Here is a 9059-nt window from a genome sequence, read left to right on the forward strand (position 1 = left end):
GGTCTGTTCTGTGATGCTCCTCCTGGAAGAGAGGCTCAGAGATGGACTGTGAAATCAGAAACAGCAGGCCACAAAGACGTCCCAGCTGGAATAACTCATTCACAAACTGTTACTCCTCTGAGCGCAGGCTGACTGAGGAGGTGCCCCCCACCCCCGAACACCAAAGAGCCTCCATTCACCTTCATCTGTCCCATCACAAAGAAACATACGACTGCAATAAAACACAGYAGCTGCAACACACTCGCTTGACTTACCAGGGGTGTGCATTGGTTAAAAGGTAAAAACGCACAAAGCATGTTTTTGGAGCACCAGAATATGTTCAAAGAACAGGAAGTGTTCATCCATGCAGGGAAAACAATTTTAAGTTCAGTTTAGAATCCTGTTATTGAAAAGGCAATAGGTTTGTGTTCATGTTGAGTGTAACTTGAGAACAAAAAGATGAGACTAATTATTATTGCAGTGTGCTCCTTTCAGAAGCTCAAAGCAGTGGTTCAGATCTTCTGGAAAGGGTGTGAACAAATATCTTACCTGTTGTGGCTACATTTCTGAATGCATTAAGTTTGGAGAAATAAGAGTTTATATTACAAGATTGACAAGCTAACAGCTAATTTGAGTCAAGCCACGATGAAAATGAACAGCTGTCTTAAAACAACTTCAATCTCAAATATTGATCAGTTCATGCAAACACTTTTCTTTTTTAAAACCCATTGACATCACTGTCACTTTTGCATTACATGGCTAGGATTTGTTGGTCACCTGCAAGAATAAATAATAGGAAGAGCATCAGCCTGGGGTACAACTTATTTATGCAACATGTACTTTGAGCACTCAATTGTTGCCTAAAACCTTGGCATTAACTAGAGTCAACCCTGTTTGTTTGCTAAATGTTTCACAAACCATTGGACAGATTTCAKTGAAACTTTAAGTAACAAGTTATTGGCCTATTTATACTTAGTTATCTTTAATTTGTTAACTTTTGGAATTAACCSAGTTCAAGATGGCTAACTGACTTAAACTCGCTGAAAAATATCAYTACCTCAAATGCTGAGCTAAAGTTTTATGTGGTAGTACCAGACAGTCATTTACATCCCATGCTCCAATCATTGACAGATGTGAGATCACACAAATATCAAACTCCTTATGGTGCTGCGTTGTTGTAGTCTGCTAAATCTGTTGAGCAGTTCCACTGGTGTCCTCTGCTTTCAGAAAGAGGACATTGACTTCAGGACATAGTGACACTGCAAACATAGACTCAGACAACACAAACAAGAGACTGACACTGCTGCTCAAGGTAGGAGGGGAGGGGARGGACTGAAAAAAGTCAGTTAAACTGAGCGTGTTCAGAGGATGAAAGACTATGTGAGCACATGGCTCTGTTTAGGGCCTGAAGGCTTGTTTAGCTGACCTCAGTGAAAGCAAACCTCATGACAGAAGGTCTGGCATTGTCTGTGTGCCTGGGCTGCACTGGAGCCAGACGGTCTGCCGGCCGCCAGCTTTGCTTGCTTATAACGGCTGAGAACATCCGATCCCCTTGGGGAGGACAAGAGATGGGGGAGGAAGGGAGGGGGGAGGTGGAATCTGCTGCACCACTCGCTGCTTTCCTCTCTGTCTTTATCTCTACTCTTTAGGCAAAGAACAAGCATTAGTGGGGTCATCAGCCAGCATGTTCTTTATGAATGTGTGTCTGAGAGAAGAAAACAACAGGGTTGAGTGGAAGAATCAAAAGTTTGGACAAGGACATGAGTTAGATACTAATCAAAAAATGTCTCAGACCACAGAACCCACTGGCTGAAGAAAACTTCATCATTTTGTTGGCTGATGGAAAAAAATAAAATTTCCTGTGAAAATGCAGCATGCTGACAGGCTGCCGACAGATGCTGAAGAACAGGAACTGAAGATGTTAAGACTAATAAAAAAAAGAGCAATAGTTAAATGCTCAAAGGAGCAAAATGTTAGCTGAAAGCTAAYAGTGGCAACAGCTAAAACTAGCTAAACCCAAAGCTAAAATAGGGAAAAGCTAAAAGTGGCATGCTAAAACTGTAGCAATACAGTATATTAGCTAAGAGCTGAAAATAGCAAAAGGCTAGCAAAAAGTAACAAAAGACTAGCTAGAAGCTAAAAGTAGCAAAAAACTCTAGCATAACAGGAAATAAAAACTAAAAGTAGCTAAAAATTAGTTAAAAACAGTAGCTAAAAACTAAAAGCAGCAAAAAGTTGTCTCAAAGCAGAACAATAGGTAAAGGCTGTACAAAGCAAAAGACCAGGTACAAACACAACTGTAGCTAAAAACTAAAAAATAGCAAAAATCTAGCTAAAAGTAACTGAACAGTAGCTAAAAGCTAAAAGCAGCAAAAAGCAAACTAAAAGTAACCAAACAATAGCTAACATGAAGTAGCATAACACAACAAAAGCCTAATATTTTTGAATGAAATGAGGAGATCTTTGCATTTCTATGGAGAAAATATCTGGGAATTTTCTTTTTCTTTCGGCTGCCTCACTCGTCGCCRCAGCAAGCAAACCTGCAGCCTCTGGATAACAAAACTGAGCTTCCACATCCCACAGGAAAATAACTGTGAACAAAGTTAAACATTTTGAAAATAATAAAAGTTACAAAACCTAGGAGTCATGGCATCTATTTTTAAATAAGCTGGATTATTAGCTGACCTGGCTAAACTAGAATAAAACGTGCAKAAGTAGTCATATTGCATGAAACTTACAAAACAGGAATACAGCTGTGAATACTGACTCAGCACTCACACAATTACTGTCCAAAACAAGCATGACAGAGTGCTCCGGTGGTGTCAAAGTATTTCATTGATGAGTGAGCCCTCTTTTGTTCCATCTATTGTAAGCCTATTAATTTATCTATCACCCACACAGAAGGCAGAAGCTTTGTGCTCTGACAGAAACAAATGGTCTCTAATCATCTCCAGATGTCCATCTTCCACCATGACAGAACACTTCCACTCCTCCTGAGCTGTCTGTGCAGCAAAGCTTCAGCTAGACTTCCCACATGGCACAGGAAAGGCACATTTTTTTAATCTTTGTGTATTACTYCCTGGCTAGAGTATTTACTCCCCACCCAAGTGTTGCAAAACAGCAATGTGTCTGTTTTTTTTTTTCTTCTTGTATTGCGTAAAGGTGGAAAACAAACAAAGTGGAGTGGAAAGGCAGACAAATGTTACCTCTGCTGCTTCAGCTTCATGTTTTCAATTCAGTGTGGGAAACAGGCAAATGCATCTATGATCAAATGGAAAAAAAGGGGAATAAAACAAGCAAAATGAAGAACTTTTTTTCCCCAGGTTATGGATTCACGTGGTGAACGTGGAAAACGTAACATCCTGCAGGGAAAGACAGGTAAAAAAAAAAAAAAGGCAAAACAGAGAAAAATTGTGAGCTTTATTAACATTTCTGGATCAAGAGATATTTTGCTGACAATGTCAGTGCAAAAATTGTTACAACTCAGTCAGTTTTGCACTTAATGAGCTAAAATTTGACGTTTTTATAGCTAAGTCACAACGTATTGTGAGCACTTAATTGCGCAACAATTATTTTAAAGTTTGACCAAAACGTCCATAACTTTGCAGAATGTAAGGACTCTCAAAGGTGGCAGCAGGTGATATGCACTCCTTCACGGGATCTTAAATGAATTTATGTATTTAATTATATACAGTCACACGTTGAGTTTTGTAATAGCCTAATAGTTTATCAGCAGTGGTTACCATCCATCTGCTGTCCAGAGCCCTCAGTGTGTGTCCAGTAGCTGCTCCTCGCTGCACACTTACAACACAGAACAAGGCCCAAACATGGCTGCCGGCACATCTGGGGCTGGCCACTGGCCACAACCACACACACACACACCGCCATGCTCTCCTTCTACATCACAGCCCACTGTAAACGCACATGTTCATAGCAGCAGATAAAAACACTCCTCGTACAGACACTTTAGAGTCAAAGTTTACAGTTTACAGGATCCCTTTAAATGTGTCTGTCTGGTGTTGAGCTGCATTTTTTTTATTTCTTGTTTACTTCGAATGTTTTGCCTTGTCGTTTAAATAACAAAAACAGCTCCATGTTCTCAGAAAGATGTTGGTGATTGACAGAAAGAAGCAGCCAATCAGAACCCAGCACGTGCACCGAAGCAGACCTGGATGAGTCAGTGTAAGATGTCGCATGATGATTTTTTTTTATCTGCAAACACAAATAAAGTCGCAGATACCGATCAACGTGTGGGCCTGTTGCTTTTGACAGAACASAATGCGGGGAGGAGATCCAAGGTTTCGTCACGCATGCAGAGAGGCAGTTTGGGAAAATAGATGTCTGGTTTGCAAACAACACTGTCTTTATCAACCACGTCTCAGTGGCTTTTTTAGACTTGTTTTAACATATGCAAAACTTAAATTTAATGTTTGTTTCATATACAAATTACTAAAAATTAACAAAGAAAAACTCAGAGAATCTCACAGATGTCATAATTCTTATTGGTTTTAAGTCCTTAAAGTTTTTTTTTTTAAATTATGACTGAATTTTGTCATTATAAAATGTTGGTAATACAATCCAAATAAGTGTCTCAAATAGTGCACTATTCCTACACAATGTTATAAGATTGTGTGCTTTACAAAGTGGCTCACTGTGAATAAGTGAGTGATAAATGAAAAGAATTCAATGACCAGCAACTCACCTTGTTGTTACGATGAAAGTGGTCACTATAGCCCYTTGTTTGAAGAAAATTCAGGTGAAAGGGGCTGCAGAATTTTAAAAATAAGACATGCAGAARTATTAGTTGTAACTTACACCTTATAATTCTGATACTTTGAAGTAGGCTTTTGTGGAAAGGCTATGAACATTTATTAGAATTATCTGTTGTATATGGGTATTTTAGTATAMGTATATTAAAACCGGGAAAATTCAAAATGAATTGTTGCCACATTGAAACAACTCTTATATCAAAGGTTTCATAGTGGTTGGTGTAAAACCTAATTTAGTAACCATTAGACTGCTGCCTGCATTAAACAGAGTTAGCCTGGTTTAAACCAGTCCCTTTGTCTTCACTTTGCTTCATACAGCGGGTCTGGACCATCTTTGCTGAAGGCGTGGACTGTGTTGAATTTTAAAGCGATTGGATCTGATTTTACCCAATCGCTAACATTTGGCTGTGATTTATGTAGTGCGCCAGCCACTCAGAAGTACCGAGCAAACGAGGTGGCTGTAAATGAGAGCTGCAGGCTTTATGAGAGAAATTTAACTTAGTTTGGCAGCCTTGTCAACACGGACTGGCTTCATTCACTTCCTCCACTGCTATTGCTAAACTACAGGCAGACTAAAACTMCTCCTCCTGTTYRCTGATTGGCCCGGTTGAAATTATACCGGAGAAATCCATGTCAATGGGAGAAAGCCCAAATGGAGCAGAGAAGGGAGAATAGAATCGACCGGAATTGCATAGGAAGGCAATGGCCAGGCTAGCATTATATATGGTTAGTCTCAATGTTAATATTCAGGAGTTAACATTTTTCTGCTGGCATAGTCACAACGTTTTTTCCCCCCTACAGTCAGACACAGAGACACTCAGTCCCTGTTGCACATAATGACCCTTAAATAGACAGGGAATCTGAAAAATGAAAAGTGTTTTCATATCTACAGTAACGTCTTGCTGCTTAATAAGCTGCAATTAAGTTATTCTGTTTCATAGCCGCCACACGAGACACCTAAATAATCTCTTTTGTGTGCCGCAGAGGAGTCGGTTCTGTCCCTGCCCTTTTCACCTCTCTTCATCTTCCTTTTCGAACCGAACAAGGGTTGACAAGTTCTTGTCGTCCCCTGGCCAGTTGGAGGGAACCCCCGCTCCACCCCCGACAAAAGACCCCTTGTTTGAGACATACCCCATGTCAGACTGTGCACTTTGATATTAAAACCTCTGCAGCGAGAGAGGAGGGAACGTTGGATGAGTGGGGGAGAAAAGATGAAAAGGATGGAAACAAACTCCTTCTGTCTCCCAAGGCTGCTGTCTGTAGGTGGGACCCCCATAATGGACTCGCAAATATTTGTCCAGTAGAAGACAAAAATAAAACAGCTCTTTGACTCGTCGTGCCGTACAGTCTGACCGGCCTCGGTCGGCACGACTCCGGCTCATCCCTCGCGACAACCACCTGCCTGTTCTTTTGTGTTCTCTCACACAGTGATCACATTGACACATCGTTGGAGCCTCTCTCTTTAGATCTGAGCCCGACTCTTATGGGCTGGAGCGGAGCCATCGGTGGAGCGAAGAAATCCCCCCCCCGGACTCTGTACCTCACCGGCTGAGGCCCTCGCCAGCGAAATGCAAGCAAGCAAACGCCTGGTTGTGCTCAGAAAAAACACACACGGGTGCCAGCAAAAACAAGCCGACACCGAGGGGCCAAATTTACCTTGCCCCCAGTTTAAACCTACACACGCCCCGCGACTGAACGCTTGGCGGGACTCGCAGCTTAATTTCTCAAAGGCCTGGGCCTTAAAATGCATTATTAAAGAAAATAGGAATTTTATTACATCCTCCTCAAACACACAACACAAACAGATTTATGCTTCCTCCCTTTGATTCAGAGCCCACTGGGGAATGACAGGCAGATGCACATGTGCACTTTGCAAATAAAAGTGACAAGCTGCGGCACGTCGAGCATCGAGGAAGAACGCAGGAGCAAGTGTAATGAGGATTTTCTTTTTTCTTCTTTTTTTTTTTCTTTTCAGCTTGCACGACGCCAGCTATTATGACAATTTTGAGCCGCCCTCGGGGCAGTCATTACAGCATTTATATTAATTCCTATGGATTGCTCAATTTTGTTCATACAGGCAAAAGAAAATTAAAAAACCCTGAAATAATTTGTGAAGAAGAAGCACTTTGTGACTTTGAGCACCCTCCTCACAACACCCCCTGGTTGTTGGATGCACGAGGTGCCATTGTACTGCAGCTGACCCGGCTCCTGTTGCTCAGGGCTCATTCCTATTAGCAATTGCTCACCGTGTTAATGGCTGTAAGAACATCATTGAGCCTGTAGGCTCTGACAGGCCGCCGCCACTCATACCTGCCGCCACAGGCGAAGGGCTCGGCGTTGGCATAAATCTGCGGAGGAATCTCTGAGAACCTCGCCATCATGCGCTGCAGCGAGCTGCCAAGAGAAGCACAGATAACAACATAATTGCAGCTGGCTCGCAWGAGTCTTTGTGCTGAGCCTTAACAAGTACAAGCCGGAGAGAGGGGATGACGCCACAAAGGGAAGCGTTATCTGAACAAAACTGCAGGATAAAAACTTGAGAATGCCATTAAAACCAGCATTAAAACTTAAAATAAAATGATTGYGCAACCTTTTAGCCCTCACATTATGAGTTGGGGATCACTCTCGGCTACCGCCACACTAAATTGTAGCTCAATGTCTGTACGATTGCCAGAGTTAGAACTGTTTTTGTGTTTGTTAGGATTGTTTATCTGTCACAGCCATCTTGAATRGGGTTGACTCCAAAGGTTGTAGATGTACATGATTACACTCTGAGATTTTTGTTCAAATCTATCCAGAGGTTCATGAGATATTTTGCTAACAGACAGACAAAAACTCACACAGAGAGACACAGTTACATGGTCGCCCACCTATTATGGCAGCAGATGGTAAAAWAGTGACTAAAAACTGGCTTTTTATTCAAATATGAAGTAGCAAGAAAGAACTAGAGCAACGAAGCAGATTTGAAAGTGTTTTCGAAGTAACAAAAAGATCTCAATGAACTTCGATACAAAGGTTTAGTTAAATGATGTCAGATGTTTTAAAAAGTCTAAAAGTAAAAAATAAGTTGTTCTAGCACAATAGTCTCTAATGAGCTGAAGGTTTTGATATACTGTATCAATTAGGTCAGCAGTTCCCAACCTATTTTCATCAAAGCCCCCCTTTCTTATTTCCAAACCAGGTTGACCTCCCCTCAGTCCCTCGCTCCTCCCCACCTCTCCCAAAGACACGTTTTACTGTTATATATTTATCAAAAATATTAAAAGAATAAAACCAATAGTTACAAACTTTTAGTTGGAAAATAAAAAAAGAAAACCCAAGTTATACAAAGTCCTAATAATTCAGATGGGCTTGTTTTGGTGATTTTTCGATATAAACAATAAATTGATACTTTATTAATCTCTGAGCAGATAGGGTATGTGCCCCCCTTGTGTCCTCTGGTGCCCCAAGGGGTGGGAGTGTGAGGTTGGGAACTACAAAATGTACAAAATTTGACTTATTTATCAAAAGAAGTTCAGCAAAAAAAATATTTGAGTCTGAATTCAGTTTGTCTTCCACCACACATCAGAGCAGCAGAACTGTCCAAAGTGCTTCTCTGAATGTCTCTCTCCTGTCCTGTCTCCTGTGTTACAGCAAGGCGCTGACTGAAGTCAGCATTCCCAATCTTTCTGTTGAGGCTTTAACAGGAGCCAGATGAAAGACAGCAGCAGATTAAGATGTTAAACAGCCTCACATGGGATGGCACGGGACGAGAGAAGCAGCTGGGGCTCAAGCCTAGCTGAAATAGAGACAAAAAAAAACAAAACCTCAGAAATTCAGATGGAGACCATGTTGAGGGGCCCTCGAGGAATAAGACAAGGCATTAACACCAGCTCCTCTCATTTGGTCGGGAAGCCCTGAGGGAACACTTATGTTCTCAAGGAGCCTGGAAACTGAACAYCCTGAGCATTTTGTATTGATCAATTCTTAACAGTTGTACAAAAAATTGCTTAACAAAAAAACAAGAAAAAATATATACATCTGCTTACTGTAATACTGGTTCTTCACTGCAGAAGCACAACTTTGCCAAGTCTGACAGAAATTTAAAGCAGCACCGTAATGTTGCTTTTAGGACTCAGGAAGATGTCATTGCTCATAAAACATTTACACAGGGGGAAAGAGGCGAGTTTAAAAGCATTTTGGCTGTTTGATTGTTAAACAAAGTATGTCCAACTAAAAGTCTGGGGAATGCAGAAACAATCTGCACAGCTCCAAAATTTATACATGACTGCAGTGTAGGCATCACTTAAATCAACTTCCCACTCATGTTAC

Source organism: Austrofundulus limnaeus, unplaced genomic scaffold, assembly GCF_001266775.1.
Source record: "Austrofundulus limnaeus strain Quisiro unplaced genomic scaffold, Austrofundulus_limnaeus-1.0 Scaffold104, whole genome shotgun sequence".
Classification (NCBI taxonomy): Eukaryota; Metazoa; Chordata; class Actinopteri; order Cyprinodontiformes; family Rivulidae; genus Austrofundulus; species Austrofundulus limnaeus.